Source organism: Papio anubis, chromosome 8 (assembly GCF_008728515.1).
Source record: "Papio anubis isolate 15944 chromosome 8, Panubis1.0, whole genome shotgun sequence".
Classification (NCBI taxonomy): Eukaryota; Metazoa; Chordata; class Mammalia; order Primates; family Cercopithecidae; genus Papio; species Papio anubis.
In genome coordinates, this window is record NC_044983.1 from 35,500,108 (window position 1) to 35,522,811 (window position 22,704).

Below are 22,704 nucleotides of genomic sequence, written 5' to 3' on the forward strand. Positions count from 1 at the left end.
CTCTTGGCCTCCTTCTAGAACATGTTTTCCAGACTCTGCACACATTTTCAGTTTATGTCGACATCAGAAAGCCTGGGGCAAATTATTCTCTGTGCACACCAGGTTCAAAACACTGATTCCAAATGTTCCTGGCTTAGTTCTAGGTCAGAACATTTTATCGTCCATTGGGCTTCTTTCTCCCTACAAATTCCCACACCTAAAAGTGTCTCAGTAGTATTTCTGCCATGTAGACTCAGTCTCAAATAAAATGAATCAGGTCCCTGGATAGATGAAAATAGGATTGGGTTAAGTTACTCCAATACCCTCAAAAGTAAATAAATAAAGATAATTAAATAACATTTTGGAGATCCTAAGACCAGAAATTTTTTTTAAAAACTTCCATACATAAGCAGAATATGCATGTAATGAAAAGGTGGGAGAGGAGTCTATTCCAGAAATCTATTTTGTATTGAAAGTATTGAAGGAAAAAAATCTATTCTGGCAACCTTAGGTTATAAAATGAACCAGGAATCTAAACTTGAAATGCAATCACCTCTGAGTGGTATATGTTTTACAAGCAAATTCTTACTCTTGTCATCCATTACTGTCCTTCATATTGAGACATACTTGTATTCTGGAAAGCATGGAATCCCGGAAGCTTTGAAAGAAGGTTGACTTGGATTCTAATCCCAAATCTGATAGGTACTACTTGTGCTGCCTTGGGCAAAAAACTTGAAGATTTCCAGTTTCCAAAATTGAGCAACAAGGATACTAACACCTAAGATTAGGCTATAATTGCTTGATACGTGGAAACTGTTATGATGATAATAACAATAATAACATAATAATATCATCATCATCATTAATAGCACCATTGTTAATTATAAGACAGTTATTCAAATAAAATAAAGGTCACAATTGAGGTTTTAAGAAAGTGAAGGAGAAGATAGAATCTGTTCCACAATTTTACACTTTCCTCAGGTCACTCTGATCTCTTGGAAATAAATTTCATGATTGGAGAAAAGAGCACCTCATAATGAATGTTAATAAACAGGACTGCAATTTCAAAATCCACATAAATTAGACCAAAAAATGCAAAAAGACATGGAAGTACAGAGGATCTCCCTTAGTCAACGCTGCCAAAAATGCTATTATGTATTCACCCAACTGGAGTTCCTTCTAACAAACTGCCACTGAGCATATGGCTACCTTGGGCATTTTTTCATTACCCCAGAGTGTGTCTACAGTCCCATGTCGGTAAACTCCATCTGTATCTCTGTCAATGGAAGAAATTTCCATCAGGAAATATCAGCAGGCATCAGGGAAAGACCTTTCCAATTTACTGAGATCGAAGGAAGTAACTGCAGGGTTCCCCTCTCTCGCCTCCCTTTTTCTCCAACTCCAGCCAAAAAATGTCTTGTTTTCTTTCCCAAAGATTATCCCATCACCCACCCCTGCCTGCTCAGGGGGAGTCTCTGGATGATCCTTGGACACATGGTGCTGTACATGATGTGCTAGTTGTATTCTGGGTCACCCAGCCCCTTCAACTCACCACTTAATAGGAATAAGGAGAAGAGCAGGCGAAAAGGACCTCCCACTTCTCTCAGATGCTGCACCAAGAAAATGCAAAGAGAAACAGCTCTGGGTGCTTTGTTGCTGTTGCTCTAGTTATTTTAATCTCTTCATGCTGGACAGCACCCATCAGGGACCAACTTGCAGGCAGGTTTTAACATCAAAGGCAGTGATGAATGTAATGTACCCTTCTGGGCAGGGCAGGAGCCCTTGCTGGGCAGTGGGTTGGGTTGGGGGAAAGAAGTGTGCAGGGGTGAGGCAGGTAAGTGAGGGAAGCCTGCACCAGTGATTGAATGTGGGAGCAAGAGCATTAAAAAATGTCAGTCCCAGGCTTCCTTCTGTGTATCTCACAGCCTGATCGTTACATCTCGGTTGCATATTGAATGTGACCCTTGCATTCACAATGCTTCCCCTGATATTTTTCACTGTAGACTTAGACAACCATCGCATCAATGTACTAGTTTAAAAGTTTTGTATTGACTATGCTGCTTTTAGAAAATAGACTCAGGGTCAGAACAGCCCCGTTTCTCTGTTCTCTTCCCTCTCTATACCCCAAAGAAGGGCAGAGCAATGGCATAGTTGAAATAGATTGCATATTGACATTCCTGGGGATAATTTCTCCATATACAAATATGTCCATTTATATGATGTATTTATTTTTTAATTTACTTACATGTAGATATATATGAAGGATATACTTAAGCCCCCAATTACCCATATCAACATTATAGCTCTCCATCACCCTGAGAGGAATGCACTGGGAAAAACCCTCACTATTTTTGAAAATCCCATTAATAACACGGGCCCCATTTGGGTGGTATTTGCAATGAGAGTCTCATTGATAAAAGAACCCACAACCAATTATCTTTGGACTTTATAGAATTTTGGATTTCCCAGAACCTATGAAGTTCATAAAAACTAATTGTAATTCTTCCTGAGTCCAAAACAATGGAAAGAAAGACACTTGGAGTGGGATTTTACGAGTTTATCTAAAAAAAAAAAAAAAAAAAAGAAAGGACCCCTGGGAAAATGTTAGCCAATCACAGCAAGCATTTGTGTATTCACATCCATAAATATCCACCAGCAGAGGACGTCACAGGTCTAGGCCTCTGTCATGAATGTCTAAGTTCCTACCACGCATCTCAGGCCCGTACGCTGGAGAGAAGGGGAGGGGGACACCAAGCGAAGCCCAGTAGCAGAAGACACAGCACACCCTCATCCCAGCCTTCATAGACCTTTTTCTTACAGTACATGAGAAGTCACCAGTAAAACTAAAATTCTTTCTCAACAAGATACGCTATATTCTCACCCTCAGTTGGATATTCAGAGCCAAAACTAGAATAATGATTCACCATTGCCTTGGCCCAAAGCACATTCAATCTTTTTCCAACTCCAGTATCATTTTGGCAAGGTATCATAAAACTGCTACCAAAGCTGAATCTATTTCTATAGCTAGCTATCCATCTACATATCTTCATTGCCTACAAAATAGTAAATTTTTTTTTTTTTTTTTGAGACAGTGTCTCACTCTGTCACCCAGGCTGGAGTCTCGCTTTGTCGCCCAGGCTGCAGTGCAGTGATGCAATCTCGGCTCACTGCAAGCTCTGCCTCCCAGGTTCACACCATTCTCCTGCCTCAGCCTACTGAGTAGCTGGGACTACAGGTGCCCGCCACCACACCCAGCTAATTTTTTGTATTTTTAGTAGAGATGGATTTCACTGTATTAGCCAGGATGGTCTCGATCTCCTGACCTAGTGATCCACCCACCTCGGCCTCCCAAAGTGCTGGGATTACAGAAGTGAGCCACCACACCTGGCCAATCCTACCCTCTTTTTAAGGTCCAGCTCTCTCATTTTGGAAATAACTTCTTCCTCTGAACAAGCACAGTGCTCACTGCTTATATCTCTAATTATTCTTATCTCTTTCCATCTCGTGATACATTCACTTACATTCATGTCTCATTTCTCATGGGGAAAATATTCCACTTCTTGAGGATAAAATCCATAGCTGTTCCTTCTCTGTACTTCCACAACACTTACTTTTCTTTAACATTTAGAAGGCACCCAATGAATGTTGTTTGTATAAGTGAATAAATGAATAACTTTTAATTATGTTAAATAAATGCAAGGTATCATTTATAATATAGAAAAATGTACGTTCTATCCACAGGTGGATGTAAAATGACATGTGACTAAAAAAGAAAAAAAACTTGTCCTGGGTGTGCATGGAAAAACAAATATAAGGGGCTCAACAGGAACAAACTGCAAAATTCCAAGCTCTCTTCTATCTGCAGCTGTCCCTTCTCTTGAAATTACTTCATGCCACAGTGATATAGGACTCACAGTGCTCATTGGAATACACAATCCATCTTCAGGAGCCCATAGTCACAGGAAGAAGAGAAGAGGAAAAAAATTCCTAAGCACATTTCACCCATTGGTTTTGATCCCCAGCCAAGGCCGTCCACCTGCAAAAATTCCCCAACTATCACATTTCTACTGCTCTGGCTGATAACGAAGATAATTGTTTCATCCACTTTGTCAAAGCTGAAATGAAAAGAGGGCAAAGCAAAATGATGCCATCGTAAATCATGGGGCTGAGACAGCAAAAGAGGGACAAGATAGCAACTTCATTAAGGGTTATGTATTGTGCCATTAAGTTGGCAGGGGGGTCACCTTTTGTGTCACACCCGGCCTCTGTGATGCATTGCCAGCTCTTCTTTCCAATAAAATTAAACGGAGATGTAAAACTGATTAGGGCCATGTTTGCTTCAGCCTGTGGCAAAGGGAATGGTACAGGGAATAATTGATATAAGATTGCAACTGATGCATAATGACAGCAATTTCTCTTCCTGGTCATTTCATTGCTGACCTTGCCCATTAAAATAAGCCCAGCTGCCTTGGAGAAAGAGACACTTCATTTCCCATCACCCTATGGCCCCATGGCATCTCCCATTTCCCCTGATCACCAGCCTTCACCAAAACAACATAGCTAGAAATGCTGCAAGCTAGAGATTTGGAGAAGCAGCTGGTTCACATGGATATGCATTGCAGACCCTTCATGCCACTGTTAGCATCTGTCTGAACTCCTCGACTCCCCAAATGGTGGCTTCAGACAATTCTATGCTTCACTAGTTTTTAAATCCTGCCATGCTGAACATCAGGTTATTGGCCTGCTTGGTCTGAGCCTCAGACTTTCAACAAGAGGACCTATCTGTTTATTCTGTCATTGCTGAGGTATGGAAGCTGCCATAAGCATAGAAAGGACCGACTTTATCTTCACAATAACAAATCATGTCTTCTAATGCTTTATGAACTCAACAATTTAGACAGTCTCCATCCAAAGTGTACCCATTGTTCAATCAACAAATATTCATTAGAGGTCTGTTAGGTACCAAGTACTTTGCTAAGCATTGACGATAGACAGTTATGTCCCTGCCTTCATGGGGCTCACAGTTGAGTGGCATTTTCCATTGGAATACGGATGGCTCATGTGTGTTGAATGTTTACTATGTGCAAAGCACTATTCTATGCAATTTTATATACATTAACTCATGTAATCTTCACAGTAACAATAAAGTGATTATTATTATCTCCATTTTACAGATGAGAAAACAGAGAAGGCAGAGGCTAAGTACCCTGCCCTGGAAAATGGGGAGTAAGGAAAAGAACCAGTATTTCTTTTCTTTTCTTTTTTCTTTTTTCTTTTTTTTTTTTTTTCTTTTTTTAAGATGGAGTCTTGCTCTGTCACCCGGGCTGGAATGCAGTGGTGCGATCTTGGGTCACTGCAAATTTTGCTTCCTGGGTTGAAGCCATTCTCTGGCCTCAGCCTTCCAAGTAGCTGGAATTACAGGTGGCCACCATCACACTCGGCTAATTTTTGTATTTTTTTTGTAGAGACAAGGTTTCACCATGTTGTCCAAGCTGATCTCAAAATCCTAACCTCAGGTGATCTGCCTGCCTTGATCTCCCAAAATGCTGGGATTACAGGCATGAGCCACTGCGTTGGGCCAAGAACCATTATTTCAGATGCCATGAAATATTTCAGAGGAACTAAACCTGAAGAACAATATTTTATTATTTTTTGTTTTTGTTTTTCTCTTGATTCATTCCCTAGCCTGGTCAAGTCACTGATATATTTTATCCAGACTTCAAGAAGAAAGAGTATGTATTCATCAAAGGGAATTCATGCTAGAATCCTGTGCTTTCCTATGGGTCAGGACTGCCAACAACAACAACAAAAGTCATGTATATTCCAGTTAATAAACATTTAATATCACATAATATAAAATCATATACTGTTTTCTTTCTCTTTATTTCACTCAGTGTCTGAGATTGGTGTTTCCATGGTATATCCAGATAAATGAGCAAAACTTACGGGTTCATCTCGCAAATGTCTAATTTCAGTGTTGAAATTAGGCCCCATGATTTTGGGGGTCAAGATCATGGCAAACAGCAGTGAAAAAAATCTGGCCAACAAGGCATCTGGAAACAATTCCTGTCACCCATATTCTCAACCTAGCTAAGGGATGTGGACCGTATGACTCCACGATTCTCTTGCCTTTGTCAGGAATCCCAGCAGTTAAACACGCAGATAAATATGACCTAGTCATCACAGTGACCTCTGTGGCAGTGAAGGGAGATCTATTTCTTCAGCCTCTCTTACCAGAAGCTTGAAACCTTGATCTGTTTGTCTGCCTGTCTGTCCAGCTGTCTGTCTCTGTCCCACCACTTTCTAGGCTGTGATCAAGTCCAGGGATTACAGCAGCTCTGGGTGGGAAGCTTGTAAATGACAAGTAACAGATGCTCTGCCAAAAAAGCGATCATGCCAGAGATGGACTAAGTTAAACCAGACTGCATCCACCCACCACATCTCACCATGACCCCACACCTCAGGAAGGAGGAACGCCTTAGAAGGCTTTGTATAAACGAAGATAGGGCTGTGCACACTTCCCACTCGATGACTCATGCAACATGGAATTAGAGGCCCCAACCATGCACCTATAAACAGCAAATGGAAAACAAACACAGTGAGCACGCCCACGACTGTCGTTTCCTTCCTCCTCCCCGCCTCACCTACGCACTCCCACCATCCAGGCCCCAGGCCTCTGTACTGCAAAGTCCAACCGGGGGAACTCTGTGAATACTGGGATGATAAACACAAGCTGCCCTGGCTGCAAGAAGGAGACCCCGAGGCTGAGGGATGCCACTGGATCTGAGATTCCCCTGGGACTCAGGATTTTTCCCACACAGGGAGATCATCAGAGAGAAACCTCCTCTTTGCGTCCACTGCAATCACAGACAACTTTTTCACTGATATGACACACAGACATGGTATGCTTGCAGCCATAATGACATATAATCCCTAAAACACTTTTATGAGGTGAGTGGTATTAGCCTTACTTTACAGGCAACGAATGAAACCTAGGCTCAGGGATAGGCTGGAGGCCACACAGCACTGAGGGATGATCTGCTTCCAGAAGAAAAGAATTTCCACTACTCCATGGGAGAAAGGGCAAATTTGTCTGAGTGCAGACTCACATCACATCAGCCGCTCTGACCTACTCAGGACTGCTTCCTAGTCAACAGTCAAGGAAGCACGCAGGAGCCTCCACCAGGTCCTACATTTACCCCACGCCTGCCTTAAATATTCTCAGGAAGCCAAGGATTCACTTCCCTTCCCTCCGCCTAGGCATTCAGGGCCCACATTGGGCTGGAATGCCAAGACAGCCAGGGAAACAGAGCCCATGGCTAGAAGTTGTCAAGGGCCTGCAGCCTGCACAGTTCCTTAAAAGAAACAGGGTGGGCGGAAGATGTTCATTATTCAGATCTTCATTAACAAAATTACACTTACCTTGATTCTGCTCCTGCAGAAAACAGACTGGGATTGGGTCCATTACCTCACCTTTCCCCAAGCAATGATGCTTAAATGAAGGTTGCAGGCCTCCTCTCTGTCTCATTCTCCATCTCTCTATTTCAATCCCACTCTTACTACGTGAACAAAAGATGGCCTCATCTAAAAAGAAAAAAAAGAACAAGCTTAGGGAAGAAAATATCTAAAATAAAAGGATTCATCCCAGCAAAAATACCTGGAAGCCTCATGGCTAGCAATGCTTTAAAGAAAACAAACTTTGATTATTCAGTTAACAAATGAAAGCTTTAGGTCTTAGCAATGTGCTGGCCAGGAGGGAATGTGAAGATGAAGAAGATACTTTGCTTGCCCTTAAAAGAGTCCTACTGGGTGTTTCTCAATGCCTTCCAGGGACAACTGCTGCACACCTGTCACACACTGACATGTGCCCTCTGCCTTGACTGTTAGAACTGGAGCCAGAAACCCAAAGATGTGGATTCTGAAAATGGAGCCAGAAAAAAATGTGGATTGCAGAATTTTCACAAGGTCCCTCTCGGTGTTATTCTCTAAGCCAACATGGCACCAAATTCCTGAAAAATGCTCCAGAGCACCTTCTCCTACTCCCTTACTTAATTTGTCAAAACCCTGTGTCACATCAGTATCTGCCATGGGGTTTTGCAGAGGCTGAGTAGTGGGCTGAAACCCCCCATTGCACTCTGACCAGACAGTACAGCCCCTTCTCCATCTATCAGTCAGATTCAGAAAGTCATAATGTTGAATTTAGAGAAAGGGTTTTCCCCTGGTAAAATAGAAACCACTTTTGAAAACCACTGAAGAGGTTATCTGAGCTATTTTCCAGCCCTGATATTTAGTGATATAGGATTGTTGTCTGTGATTAAAACTCCACTTGTGTAGGGTCAGTGCTCACCGAAAGATTTTCCCAAAACTCTTCTTACCTCCTTCAGGAGATTGTCATCATTGAAGGAAAACAGCAGAGCCAAGCCCCTCAGTTGCCCAGACCCATGTAACTGACAATGGCTGACTCATTCAACAAATATTTACTGAGAACTGCAGCATGACAGCAGTGTGCCAGCTGTTGACTTCGTGAGAATCAGTCGGCTCCATGGAAACTCCCCACAGCCCAGGACTTAACAGCACTTTGGGTCAGGCTGACCTGGACTCCAGCCTGGGCTCACTGTCTGTGCAGCCACTGAAGGTTGCTCACTCATTCTGAGCCTCAGTCTCCCTGTCGGTAAGAATAATGTTGTGAAGATCCATGACAGTCTTACTGAAAATGCATAGCATAGTGAGTGTGAAAACACATAGCACATACTAAATGCTCAAAAAATATTGTGATGACTACTGTCATAAAGTTCAGTTGCTTACTATCTCTCCCCTGAACTCTCTCAGCTCTCTAAACTGGTATCTCTGACTTCCGTTATCACCCTTCCCCTTCATCTTCTGATTGGGCCAGAGGGATGGCTCTTCATTCTTATTCATGCTTGAAGGCCAAATTCAAATGTCATCCCACTCTGCTAAGGCATTCTTAATTCTCAGACGCAAAATTAAACTCTGAGATTCCCAGTGCATACTTCTGTTTTTTCCATTATAGCATTTGATACGTTGCATACATTCATTTATGCAGCAAATATTTATTGAGTGTCTACCAGGTGCCAAGCCTTGCTCTAAGCCCCAGGGGATACGTCAGGGACACCCAGACAATTGCTTGTTTGTGTCTCAGTCTCTAATCTCCCAGTCCCTACAGGGTGAGAGAGAAGGAAGCGGCGTTCCTCGCCTTAGCTAAATGTTTCAACCAACGTGTTCAACACGAGTTTTCTCAAATGGGCAAATGAATCTGATAGCTATACCTGTGTCACTGGATCTGCAAGAGTGGAAGTACAAAAGCTGCCTTCCTACTGTGGTTTGGGAATCCACAGGCGACTGGAAAAACCTTGGGTTGCCTCTCACAACCCATGGATTGCATCATCCCAGCCCTCAGCTCCACAGCCTGCATCTGCCGCTAGGAACTAAGGCAGGAGAGAAAATCAGGGAAGAAAAAAGAAGGCATGGTAGAGGTGAACACAAGTTTTAAACTTTAAAATTTGATGAACGGCTAGAGGCCTATGGAGACCTACAGGAACCCTAAGTTAACATCAGGTGCACACACCTGGGGCCTTGTGTTTGGTCCAGCCGCTTGCATCAGGCCTGTGGACAAGCCCCTGGGAGAGACTGCAGCTCCAGACTCTTCCAAGAAGATATTAGCAAGGATTTATATTTCTGCTCCAGCCCCCTCTCACCTTCTAGCATTTGGAAAAGACGTCATAGGAGCCAGCCTGGCCACAGGGGAACAACAGCAAAAGTGGGGGACAAACAGAACAAAGAGAGGTCAGTTGATGTGCAACAGCCCTCTCCCCAGAGGATTCCTCCTCTCACACTCCCATGCCATGTAAGACAGAGCCAGGGAACAAAAGAATAGGAAATGAACTAAGTGGCTAAAATATTCCAATCCCCAAATCCCATTATCAGCTTGTAGCATTGCTGGGACACCTGTGGTTAAAGGCAGAGAAGCTGACGCAGCATCTACAGAAGCCATGAGGCCAGCACAGGTCATGAGTCAAAACCTTGAGGAGTATGTTTGTGCGTGTGTGTGTCTGTGTGTGTGTGTGTGTGTGTTCTCATGTAGATACACACAGTCAAGGAGCATTGTTTCAGGTCTACTGTTTCCACTGTCCTTCTTTAGCTAAATAACAACCGATAGTAAGTTGGGGGCAGTGGGGGCAAGAAAAAGGAAAAGGAATGAATAAAATATTGCCATGGGTGGCTTGAAGCAAAGCAGATCCAAGACTCCCCAAAGCAGCTCAACTGCTCTCAGAGTTTTCTTAGAAAGGCAACCACCAAGAGGGGCATTCCAGCACCCTTCTGCTTGAGGGTAATAATGGACACAGAGAGCTCTATCACCATTGCTTCAAAGATGCAAACGCTGCTCAGAAAAGATTCTTACCAAATCCTTCACGTTTCAGATAACATCTGTAATCTGATGTTATTTTTCACTTAGCTTTGTGCCTAGTAGAGAGCAAGTACTTGGCGCGGACTCATTGAATATATGAATGAATGAATGAATGAATGAATGAATGAGATTGGGGAAAGCTGTTTCCATCAGAAAACATTAAGGCTGAGTATGGAGGGGAGAAAGGGAGGTCAAAAGGATAAGAGGAGCTGGAGCCACTGAGTTCTTGGTCAAATAAATGGCATGGTATGGGTATGGCCCCTTTGTCATTTGCAAGTCACGAGGGGAGCTACAGATATATGAGACATTAGCCTGTCCTCAGGGAGCATATGATCCATAGCCAAGGGCCAATGTGTGCACAAATGGTGATGAACAAAAACAACAACAGCCACAAAAAGCAGCACAGGGAAAGTGCCAGCAACAGAAGCCCCAGTAAGAAACAGTGCAGGACAAAACATAGGTGTCAACAGCAAGGGTCCTCTAAATTGCAAGGGTACTTTTATTTTGGACTCTGGCAGTGTGGCTCAGAGGCTCCAGGAAGTGCAGTACCCAAGTATTCTTTCAGGTGGCAGAAGGACAGCTGGAACCCCTGGCTCCACAAGGTACCTTTCTGTCACCTATTCACTTGCCAGTCCTCCCGACTCAAAGAGTCGAGCGTTAATCGCAGAGGGATTTTTGTAATGTCTTTATATAGATGAGTTAATGTAAAGGCTTTCCAACATAAGCATGTTTTTCTATTCCTTCTCTCTGACCTTGGCATTTTCTTTCTCCATTCCAGGCTCAGTGCTGTCCTGTGGCCAGGTTTGCCTCTCATTTGTCAATGTTATTATTGAATTTTCAAATGCCAGTAGTACACATAAATCAATGGCTTTCTTCTCCCTACTGGCATATCCCTGCCACATGTGGTCATTCATTTTTTTAATAAGTCCTCCTCTCCTTTTGCCCATTTATAAAAATGCATCTTGTCCCCCCACCACCGTCCATCACTCGGTGAGCCCAGCTATTTGTTGCCCCTGAGTGCTTATTCATCAACGTTTTCAAAAGCAAAATCACTCTTCGCCTCCTGCTCTTATTGTGCCATCAATCTTGACCGGAGGATCAATAAACTTCGCTTCTGCAATTTCCCCCCCACCCCTTCGGAGCTGACTCTCTCCAAAGTGCAGTCTTTTTATTTACATTTTTAACTGATCATCAGCAGAGGGGGGACGGCGGTGTCAGGGAAGCGAAGGGCTTTCATTTGCTCCCGAGGCAGCAATAACCATCCATGCATCGGTCATTTAACACGGTAACCCAGTGAAATTGATACTCGACTCTTCCCTGCCCAGGGTCCACCCGCGTAAATCATAACCTGAGGAAACAAAAGCCCTGCCTGAGCAGTGTGTCTTGCCAGCAGGCAGGCAGGCAGGGAACGAGGCTGAGTGACTCACCCTCTCCAAGTCTGGTTGGAGGAGAGGCACATGGTTTCCAGGAATTTCTCTGCATTGTTTTATATGTATTAAGGGAAAATTAAAATAAAAGGATCTGAAGTGTTGAGAAAAGGAAAGAAGGCTGAATTTAAAATGGGCAGACGTATAAAGCCAGGCTGGCAAAGGGGCCTTGAATTGACTGGCTCATTAAATCTCCTCGAGGCTTGTAGACACATCAAGTTCACAGGGCTCTTGCCTGCTGTTAATGCTTGCAGAGAGACGGGCAATGACCAAATTGCAAAGCTCCATGAGGCAAGCGAGTCGCCTGTGAAGTCTGAGGGATTTTGGTTTAACCCACCCTAAGAGCATTTCCTCAAGTCTGAACTAAAACACAAGCAAGATAATATGGATTTGACACATAACATCCACTGAGGATTAAAGCATACTGTCTTTCTTGGTTTGGTTTTTCCATTACTATTTAAATTTTGAGCTGCTTTAGGGCTTCCAGGTAGTGAGGCTGGCTAACCTAGTCAGGAAGCTTGCCAGCTGATCACTAAGTACAGTAAAGTGTTAATGGTACCCTCTCTCCCACCACTAGTGTTCTCAGCTTAATGAAGAATGATACAGATGAAGGGAAGCTGGGGAAAAGAACTCACCCCTTTTGCATACCTACCCTGCTCCAGGTACTCCACATCTGCCACTGTGCAGATTGTTACAGCAACTCACCAGGTAAGTTCTGTGGCCATGATTCAAGAGTGGGTAAATTGCCATACAGAGATTCAGCTACGGACCCAAGCTATAAATTTTGAATACAGCTCTCCAATTTCAAAGTCTTTTCATTACCCAATACTATCTAAAGTTCTCAGGAGTCATCTGACTCACACCAGAGAAGTCCCCAAAGGAGTTCTATGGGGAGTGCCTGTAAGTGATCTAAGAGGACAGACTCCTTTTCCAACCCCAGAGCCATCAAATTCCTGTCATAGGTTTTGGTGACAAAGGAATTCAGGGCCCAAGAGTTAAAGCGGCCTCAGGAGTCTGGCATCCAAGACCCAGTAGGGCTGGAGGAAAGCAAAGCATTGCATGATGGATGATCTATTCCAAAGTGGGGGTGGGGTGGCCACTGCTTTTCAGGAAGTCCCTTCTCCTTCCTGAGCCTAGTTTTTTCACCTCTAAAACTAAGGATTTGGACTCCATGATGCCTAAGGTCTCTCCTAGATGTGAAATTGCTATAATCCCATGATATATATTCCATTAGCATTTTCGGCAAAGGTACGTAGCTTGGAATACACAGAGCTGACCTGAGTATGGCATCTTTAGATACGAAGCCCTCACTGTCTTCAACTCTGTGGTGCCAGAGAGTGCCAAGATCAGAGAGAGTTTGCAGTGGCACTTTACAAATATATGCTGTCTTCTTTCTTTAATCTCTTCAGTTATAATATGGGAGCAATCAGATTTGATGAAGGCACTGCTTTGGGGGCTTTAGATATTTGGATTCATATTTTTGAATTTCACAGGGAAGTAAAATTTTGAAATAAAAATATAACATGGGCCAGGCGCAATGGCTCATGCCTGCAATCCCAGCACTTTGGGAGGCCGAGGCAAGCGAATCACCAGGTCAGGAATTTGAGACCAGCCTGGTCAACATGGTAAAACCCCATCTCTACTGAAAATACAAAAAAAATTAGCTGGGTGTGGTGGCAGACACCTGTAATCCCAGCTACTGGGGAGGCTGAGGCAGGAGAATCACTTGAACTCAGGAGGCAGAGGTTGCAGTGAGCCAAGATGCACCACTGCACTCCAGCCCGGGTGACAGGGCAAGACTCCATCTGAAAAAAAAAAAACACATATATATATGTGCGTATATATGAGATACATATACGTATATATACACACAATAAATATATATATGTGTGTGTATATATATGATAAATAAAATCTTTGGGACCTAACATAATGTTGTCAACTTTTTAATCAGCTGCATGAGGGCAATAATAACTGACGATCTACTGTCACCATTTTATCACAATGAACGAACATTTTAAATCCCCAACGCTAAAAAAGGAGGTAATCACTAGAGACAGGTACCAATCCACAGACTATCATTTAACAACTGGGCTAATCCCACTTACTTATCAAACTAAAATGGTATGTTGTCCCAAGGAGAGAGACTGTGCAGTGAGGACCACGCTGATAATCTCATCTCCGAGTTGCAGGCTTTGTGCACAGCTCACTAATTAATACACACACATTACCTTTTATTGTTGTTAAGTACATAAATCTCTGTCCCTTTAATGAGACTATACATACCTTAAATACTGGGGCCATGTCTTCCCTTGGGTTTTTCATCACCAAGTAGAATTAATCTTGTTACTGGGTTGTACCTCTCTGAGATTGGAGGATGAGCTCATTTATGTGGCTAAACTGAGCAGATGGTAAGAGTGGGCTGAGGTGAAATAGAAAGGTTCCTGGAGGTCATGTCAGTTGAACCTATGAGATGTACCAGCAGCCAGGTCCAGAGCTCTGGGCACAGCCCCTGGGCAGCTTCTCAAGCCACTTCCTAGTCCCCCTGGGGTCCACAGCTATCACTAGTCTAGACAGGGCTGCTGAGGGAACCACAGAACTGAGAGTTAATAGAGATTCTGGCCAGGGAAATCTAGAAACACCACTGCCTGTGCCTTGCTTACCTTGTGAGAGTGACGTAAGGAGAAACAGGACCCTCAGTCAATTACCATCGGCTCCAAAATGGCTGACTTTAGCGAACACAGCAGAAGATGCTTGCTCATCAGCTCTGTGTTCTAAGTTAATCCCAGGAAAGCACTAGAAAATACACTACTTTGCTTGAACACCAGCCAAGCTGTCAATCTTAGGGCTGCTTCAGTCCTGGGCACCAGGCTTATGTAACTTCAACTGTTTTGCTAATAGGCCAGAAATAAACAATGAGTGACTGGTCATTTTTAAAAGCCAGCTCCCCTGCAAGGGAAAGAGAGAGGAAGCCAAGGGGCTGAGGGAGGAAGTGCCTGCCAAGGTAATAAATACAAACCAAAATCTCCAACATTTTGTGGTTTGACACTTAATTGATTAACTAATTTGAGGCAACAAGATTTAGTGCTCCTGCAGATTAGTGTCGAAGGGGTAATTATAGCTAAAGCTCCCATCTCTAAAGACCGTGGCCGCTGCAGCTCCTCACGGGCCAACGCTGCATTAAAGCCCACATATTATGACCCAGAGATACAAAAGGTTTTTTGGAACACGTCCCTTTTCAGCTCTGCGTGCTGGGATTGCTCTGGAAAGGTCATTTGGTGCCTTATCAGCATAGACAAAATCCCCTGTCTATAATGTATGTGTTTATTCTCAAATTAAATATATTAATGTATTATTTGTTCTTAAAATGTCATGGAATAGATAGTGAGCTTAGCCCTCCTGGCAGACCTTTGAAGCTTAAAGAGTAATGTAATAATAGTACATTAATCCATAGGCCGTTCAGTCATCTCCCTGTGGAGGCCCCAGCCTCTGGTACACGCTCCAAAATGCTGGATTTTCTGCACATGTTCTTAAGAGTCTATTTCTTTAACAACAGCTGGAGTGATAGAGCAGGTTCTACTGAAGCTAAGAAAAGGCAGTTACCTCTAGTATTTAGGTGGAATAATCCTACCATGAACTTGAAAACTGGAAGTGACCTATGTGCTCCAGGGTAAAAAAAAAAAAAAAAATTAGGGAAATTGGAAAGGGAGACTAGAAGCAATAGAACTTTCTTTCTTTGCCAATCTCCTTTGGCCAAGTTTTCATAGGAAGGATGACTAAATGTGCTGTGTGATCCCAGCTTAAGTGGCTGGAGATCCGATTGGCCCAAGAGGTAGCAAATGCAACTGCAGTCAACACGATCACACACAGTGCTTAGGTAGGGCCTTGGCTTGGTGCTGCCAGTCCCTCGATGTTGGGAGGCACAGACATGAAGGAGAGTGGAGGGAGAAGATTTTAAACCCAAACTCCCTTGCATCTGCTCCAGCAAAAAATAAACAAGTCTGCTTAGGTGTTATTGAAGTAATTCTATTTCCATTCTGGGACCACTTCACTCTTCTTAGTTCTGGCTTTTGTAGCCCCAATTCGATTGGATCTTGGACTGGATTCTAGTTGCATCTCCACTTCCTGCCTCATCTCAGCCTGATATCTGTTGATGTGTCCACTTCCAGCTCTGATCTTGGGCTCCCAGCCTGTGTTTCATGAGTGTTCCAGGTTGAATGCTGGGTTATGCCTTCACCCCTTTGGGTTTACTGTTGGGCTTCTCCATACCAAGTAGCTAAAAGTCTTAGGTGGGGTTCCCTGGAAGCTGACTCTAAGAGGTGCATGATTAATCAGAAGGCTATCTACCCCTAAGGAGACAAGGAAGGCAGGATTGAACAAAGGGGAAGCTGATCAGAAATTAAGGCTTCAAACCAGTCCTGGAGTTTTGGATCTTGGAAGGCCCTTGAGAGTTGTCCTAAACTGAGGGAAAAGGGCCAGATCTTTCTATCCCTGCACTTATCAATCATTGGCCATCCCTCTGGGGAAGGTGCAACTTGGACGAAGCAGGGCAATTCCCGGCAACTATCCATCTGTCATCTGTCAGCAGCCAATGTTCCCAAGAGCCAATGTTCCCAGGAGCCAACATTCCCAGCAGCTGGAGGACAGACGCGTTGGCCCAGAAGAGCTGCTCTGCCTAGGAGAAAGGTCACTGTAGGCACTACTTGTAACGCTCTCTCCTATTGGATACCCCGGACTACCCTTCAGCCTTTTCCTAAGAAATTAACCTGCTTTCTCTTCTAACCAACAGTTCTGTCCCTCTGCTGCCCTCTGGTGGCTACTGATACAACTACCCCAACCAGTAAAGCCCCTTTGACCCCATGTGCCAAAGTGTGGGTCCGTATTGCACAATGTGCAGTGAGAATTGGTGACCACCAAGCTCTTCTTACAAGTCAGTGGGCACCAGCAAGATACCGAAATGTCATTGACACTGAAGAGAGTCTTCTCTCTACGTTTTTCTTTCACTCTGTCAGCAAATGGAATTATATGCCCCTAGACCTTCATTTCTTTAAGTCTTGAAGGCTTTGGGATCTTTAGGAGGTTCCTGATTAAGATAGATTACTCTTGGGATGGTGGCAACATTATTTCTTATTAAATAGCTTCCATGAAGGATTCGTTGAGAGTACAGCCTTTCAGGGAATAGAATGTGAGATATGGGAATGGAGAAGAATCAGTCACAGATGTTCACCACCTTGTGCATAGCCAGAGCTGCCGAATGTTGATCGGATGGCATTCCCTGCTTTGCAAACTATGGGGAGTATCTGTTTTTTAGGAGGCAAAATTAGGTATGATGTAAAGAGAACAAGGATCGGAGTTACTGGATCTGTCTTCAAGTCCCAGTTCTGTCACTTACTGAGTATGTAGTATTGCAATTAACACTACACAATCACTTGTCTGGGGATCAGTTTCTGCATCTGCAAAATGTGATAATACCTACTCAACAAGTTGTTTGCAGGAGATTAAATTTGGTGCACGTGTCAAATCACATTGCAAAGTGCTGTGTTATTCAATAACTACCAGAGCAATCAGAGACCAATTTTAAGACATTTTCTGGTGAACCCCAAAATGTTCTTCTCCAAAACACAAGGACCAAAGTGACTACTATTTTTTTTTATGGAGTCTGGCTCTGTCACCAAGACTGGAGTTCAGTGGCATGATCTTGGCTCACTGCAACCTCCACCTCCCAGGTTCAATCAATTCTCCTGCCTCAGCCTCCTGAGTAGCTGGGACTACAGGTGCGCGCCACCATGCCCAGCTAGTTTTTTGTATTTTTAGTAGAAATGGAGTCACCATGTTAGCCAGAATGGTATCGATCTCCTGGCCTCGTGATCTGCCCGCCTCGGCCTCCCAAAGTGTGGGATTACAGGCGTGAGCCACCGCGCCCAGCCCCGAGTACTATTAATACGAACCTCCACCCGACATACCAACTCTTCCGTGGATTCAGGTAAATCCATCCAGCAAGGAAAAGGATTTCACATAACAATCATTAAAAACCATGAATAACAGGCAGCTGTGAAGATAATTTAAGTGGAAAGATGCAAATGTTACTATGAACCTTGCTATACCTTTGCATATTCTCAAAGTTACTTCCTGATGTGGAGGCAGGAGGAAATCTTTGGGGAATGGTTCACCCTTCCACCAGGCTTAAAGCTGGGATGCGTGTCAGCTGGAACAGGGGCTGTGTGCTCACCTTAGAAAGGTCCACTCTCCTCGGCAAGTGCTTCCCAACTGGTGGGCAAACTGCAGTTTTGTTTTGTTTGTTTTGTTTTCGTGCAGGAGATATCTCCACAACAGAACTGAATCATCAGACTGTTGAGACGTATTGAGAGAATGTTTTCAATCAATAATGGACTTCAAACAGGTGAAGTTAAGGATGAAGTTAGGTCCTTGGACTGGGTGTCTGGAAGTAAAATCATCACTGAGAGTTCACAAGGATGCACCAGAGCCCACCAGGTTACGGTGATATCACACCTGTCTAACACAGAATGGAATAGCAAGAGAAGGCTGTGTCCTCCCATACATAATCTTTATGAGAAATGTTGTAAGTTAATTTTTAAAACTAACCCTCAAGTGTATATATAAGTACATATATCCACACATACCTATATACAATATACGACCCCACATATGTCATATATATGGCCGATATTCAACTGACAACAACAAATATTAAGGATGCAAACAAGAGTCAGAAAGTAGGAAAATATGTTTGAAAATTCAAAATACATTATCACAAAATCGAGCTTCCAATGTGCTTATCTGATGCCTCACTCCAAATAGATGTCATTTTAAAAGTTAGAAGGAAAAGAACATTTAAAACTATCAGAAAAGTAACTGAAACTGAAAGATACTGAAAGAATAATGAAAACTGAAAGAAACTGAAAAATTATGCATGTGTATATGCGTGCATGCACATGTGTATGAAACAGTCATGGGAACTCAAAAGAAACCGTTAACAGTCAAGACAAATGGCTACAAGGGGTCCTGAAAACATCCTAACATCACTGTGTGGTAAAACAACTGTCCCACTAATGATGTTGAGGCAGTAGGAAGCACTTGACATATGATTAATGCAGGGTACTTTGTTTAGGCAGAAATGAAAGTGAATAATTTAGTTTGAAATTATATTCATTGATAATACTTTCTTTAAGTTTGTATATAGAAGAGAGTAAAACTTCAGGTGTCATAAAAATTTACAAGTGTAGAGTATGTCATTTTTCCAAAGCTGCTGTGTGTGTGTGTGTGTGTGTGTGTGTGTGTGTATGTGTGTGTGTCAGAGAGAGAGAGAGAGAGAAACCTCCAAGAGCTCTACTTTTACCAAAGAGACGAAGAAATATCTTATGACTAGAACTGAAATGCACATTTTTGTAGAGAAGCAAAAGCAAGAGTAAATGCTGGTGCCACATCTGCTCCAGGGTCCACTCTGTTACCATCAGGGTTCTTAGAAAATTCCCAAATACAAGCAGTCACACGGGGAGAGCAGACATAGGAAGTGACAGTTTGCCAAGAGACAGGAAGCCATTTTCATTGAATCCACAGACATCAGTGGGTCAGGCTGTTCTCCAAACGATCTTCTGCGTCTCAGTTTGTTTGTATTTATGTATGTATGTATGTATTTATTTATACAGCCAATGGGAATATATGTGGGCAAATGTCAAATATTTAAATATTTTGAGACCGACCATGGTGAGAGCCATGATTTTCATAGATCATTTCTTTTCTGAAGCAGCCAGCACAACGACCCCAGGAAACAGCAGAGCTTTTGTCTCCATAGCAGTGACCAGACCTGCTTGTCTCAAAAGGGTATGGAAGGTATTAGTCCACGTTCCCTCACTTCTCCGCATCCACAGCCACCAGGGGGACTGAACTGAACTCCAGAGGAGCTGAGCCAACTAGAAAGTGGGGCCTATTAAACATAGAAACAGGGCAGCATTAGAGGGAAACAATTAGCTTTTTTTTCCCTTTTGCAGATTTTGCTGAACCTAGGCCTTGCATAATAATAGAGACTCCAGAATAATCTAAACCAAGGGCCATCCTCCAAGTCACTTTGCCGGCCAGGCTTAAAGAAAAGCTGTCCAGAAACAGCCAGCATTTCAGCCCTGTAGCTGGCAGCAGACACATCTACGTGACGGCCGAGGGATGGGAGACGAGTCTTTTCCCACATGACCCTTGTTCGTGGAACCATAAAGGTCACAGAAAAAAACCCAGGCTGAGATCCTTTCCTTCTGTTTCTGTAATGGTATTAGCAATGACTCTTTCTTACTCAATCGCACTCCCAAAGGATTTTCAATAAACTTTTTATGTGCCATAACTGTTACATTAAATAAAGCTGAAAGTATTGAGTAAACCGACTGTAAATCACTTTAGATGCCTTGGAATTACATTAAGTGTGAGAATTATAGATCTTTTGCTGCTTGCAGAAACAGAGAAACGACAGAGCCAGGGATTTTTATGCTGCCAGCCTTTTGAAGATTTTTTAAATTATTTCTTTATGCTCCACGACAGCCATCTCTTGTAAATGACTTGTTCAGGGGCAAATGAGGGGCAGGGAGGGGAAGGAAGAGCAGTCGGGTTGGGACTAGAAGGGAAAAGATGCCTGGCAAAGGGGTACACAGGAATAGCCTGGGGTTTCTCTCCCTTTCAGACTCAATTACTATGGGCTTGAACTTTTCGTTTTAAAAAATGTTTTCAGGTTTGTACATTTTTAATGAAATGATGATGGATGTGGGCCAATCAGTGTTTCGCGGGGTGCGTGTGCATGTCCATGAACGCGTGCTTTTCCCTGGCTTCCAAAGCCTGTTCCATTCCATTCTCTCCAGCTGTTATTTTTGTGAAGTTAAATCCCTTGCTTTTATGGTATTCCTGTTCAACCATCTTCCCAAGGCCTTACAGGGTCAGGTCTGTGTTTTAAAGGGAATTGTCAGACAGCTGGAAATGGAGGAAGTTTGGAGGGAATGTTGATAAAAACGGAAATCTCTCAGACTGATGCTCCACAGTGCCTCCTTTGATGTCCAGGCAGGTTTGATTTTGTTTGGGGAAACAATTTAAGGCTGCTTTCCAACTGTCTGCATGGTTTTTCTCATCGTCCAATACCAGCAACAAAATGATAATCCGGGACTGGTGACATCGAGGAATTAAAGTGATGTCGGGGACTTACAGCCAGCTTCCCTTCGAGAAAAGCAGAGGCTAAAAGGAATCGACGTCATGCCAGACATGGGCGTGGCTGATGAATAATTCACAGAATTTCATAAAAAGGTCAGAGGCAGGGTTGTGGGGGTAAAAGAAGTTTGAATTTATGTGCCCCAGTCTAACAGTGGGAAACATCACAAGCCATAAGATACCAGAACATGAAGCTAACCTGTGACCTATTAATTTATCTTATGTCAACTGCTAAAGACCATATTACTATGTTGTAATCTGTTATTTTTTTTTAAATCAAAAAGTAAAAAGCTTTACTTCAGCCAGTCCATGGATATGTAAGTATTGGGGACTAGTATGTCGCTCACATGACCTGGGCTCATAATTGGAGCTGGGGAGACCAGATAACCTCACTGCAAATAGCAGAAAACTGTCAAAGAGGCAGTGAAACACAGTGAGGATTTGATAGTATAAGTCATAACGCTGCAGGGACTTGGAGAGGGATATCGATCAGAGGGAGCGGAAGTATTCATGGAATAAGAGCTACCCAAGCCTGTGCTTATTGGATGGACTGTTCTACAGCTTATGGAGAAGTTTCAGAGGAAAGAAAGCAGCAGTGAGAAGTGAGTGGCTGCAGGGTGTTGAGGGATACAGAGGGGAAGGAGAAGGGAACCACTGAAGCCAGCAAGGTGGGGTGGGGTGTAGGGATGCCATGAACGCCAGGCAGATCCTGTAGGCCCAAGGAAATAGGGTTTTCTCTAGCAGGAAAAAGCAAGGAAATCAATGTCTATGTGAATTTCTACCAACATTCTGGCCACTGGCCATGGCACCAGTTATACCAGCCTTGGCCAAGAATTGCATCTAGGCCAACAAGAGGCTATGGTTGAAATGGAAAGGGCTCATGCTGGAAAAGCCTGTGAGAGGGACCAGACCACAACACTGGGAAGGCAACAGAGAAAGAGGAGTAGGAAAGAAGGTGAGGCTGCCTGTTCCCCAGCCCTTACCTCCCCCGGGAGGCCATGCAGTGGCATCCAGTTAGGTCATGGAGCGTCGCTTGCCCCAAAGCACTGGCCTGGGAACCCCAAGATCTGGGTTTTAGCCTTGACGCTGACACTGATTGGTTATATGACATGGAGCAAATTACTGTGCTGATCCAGGGGCCTCCGCTAGAGGCTGGACAATTTGGGAAGTCATTTGCAACTTGAACTGTTCCAATTGCTGTGGCCACTTTGCCTTGCTCTGTCTCTAAATAGCAGGTCAGAGAGAGGAGAGCAGAGCCCGCTTCTTTGGCGGTGGGACCAAAGGCCACGATGAGATCTGCTATCTAAATCCATCCATATCGGTCAAAGTAAGTGCTTCTTCATTGAGGTTTCTCCACTGCCTACCAACTGAGCCTTTGTTTAAGCTGCCCCAAAGCCTCAATATCTACTTTGTAAAATGATGAAGCAATTAATGAATGGAAGTACCTGCATTATGAAGACTGGTTATCTCCTGGTGGGGGTGGGGGGCGCCCCTTATCCACTATAACCAGTTTATTCATCACCAGTGGCAGTGCAGGTAGGTTCACAGATCTCAGCCACCCTGTAATTTAGCTTGAGGAGCCAGAAAGCCCATGTCCCAGGTTCTCCCTGACGGTCCCCAGAGGCTGCTCTCAAAATAACATCCATGTGCACTGCAAGGTTCACGGTGACATCA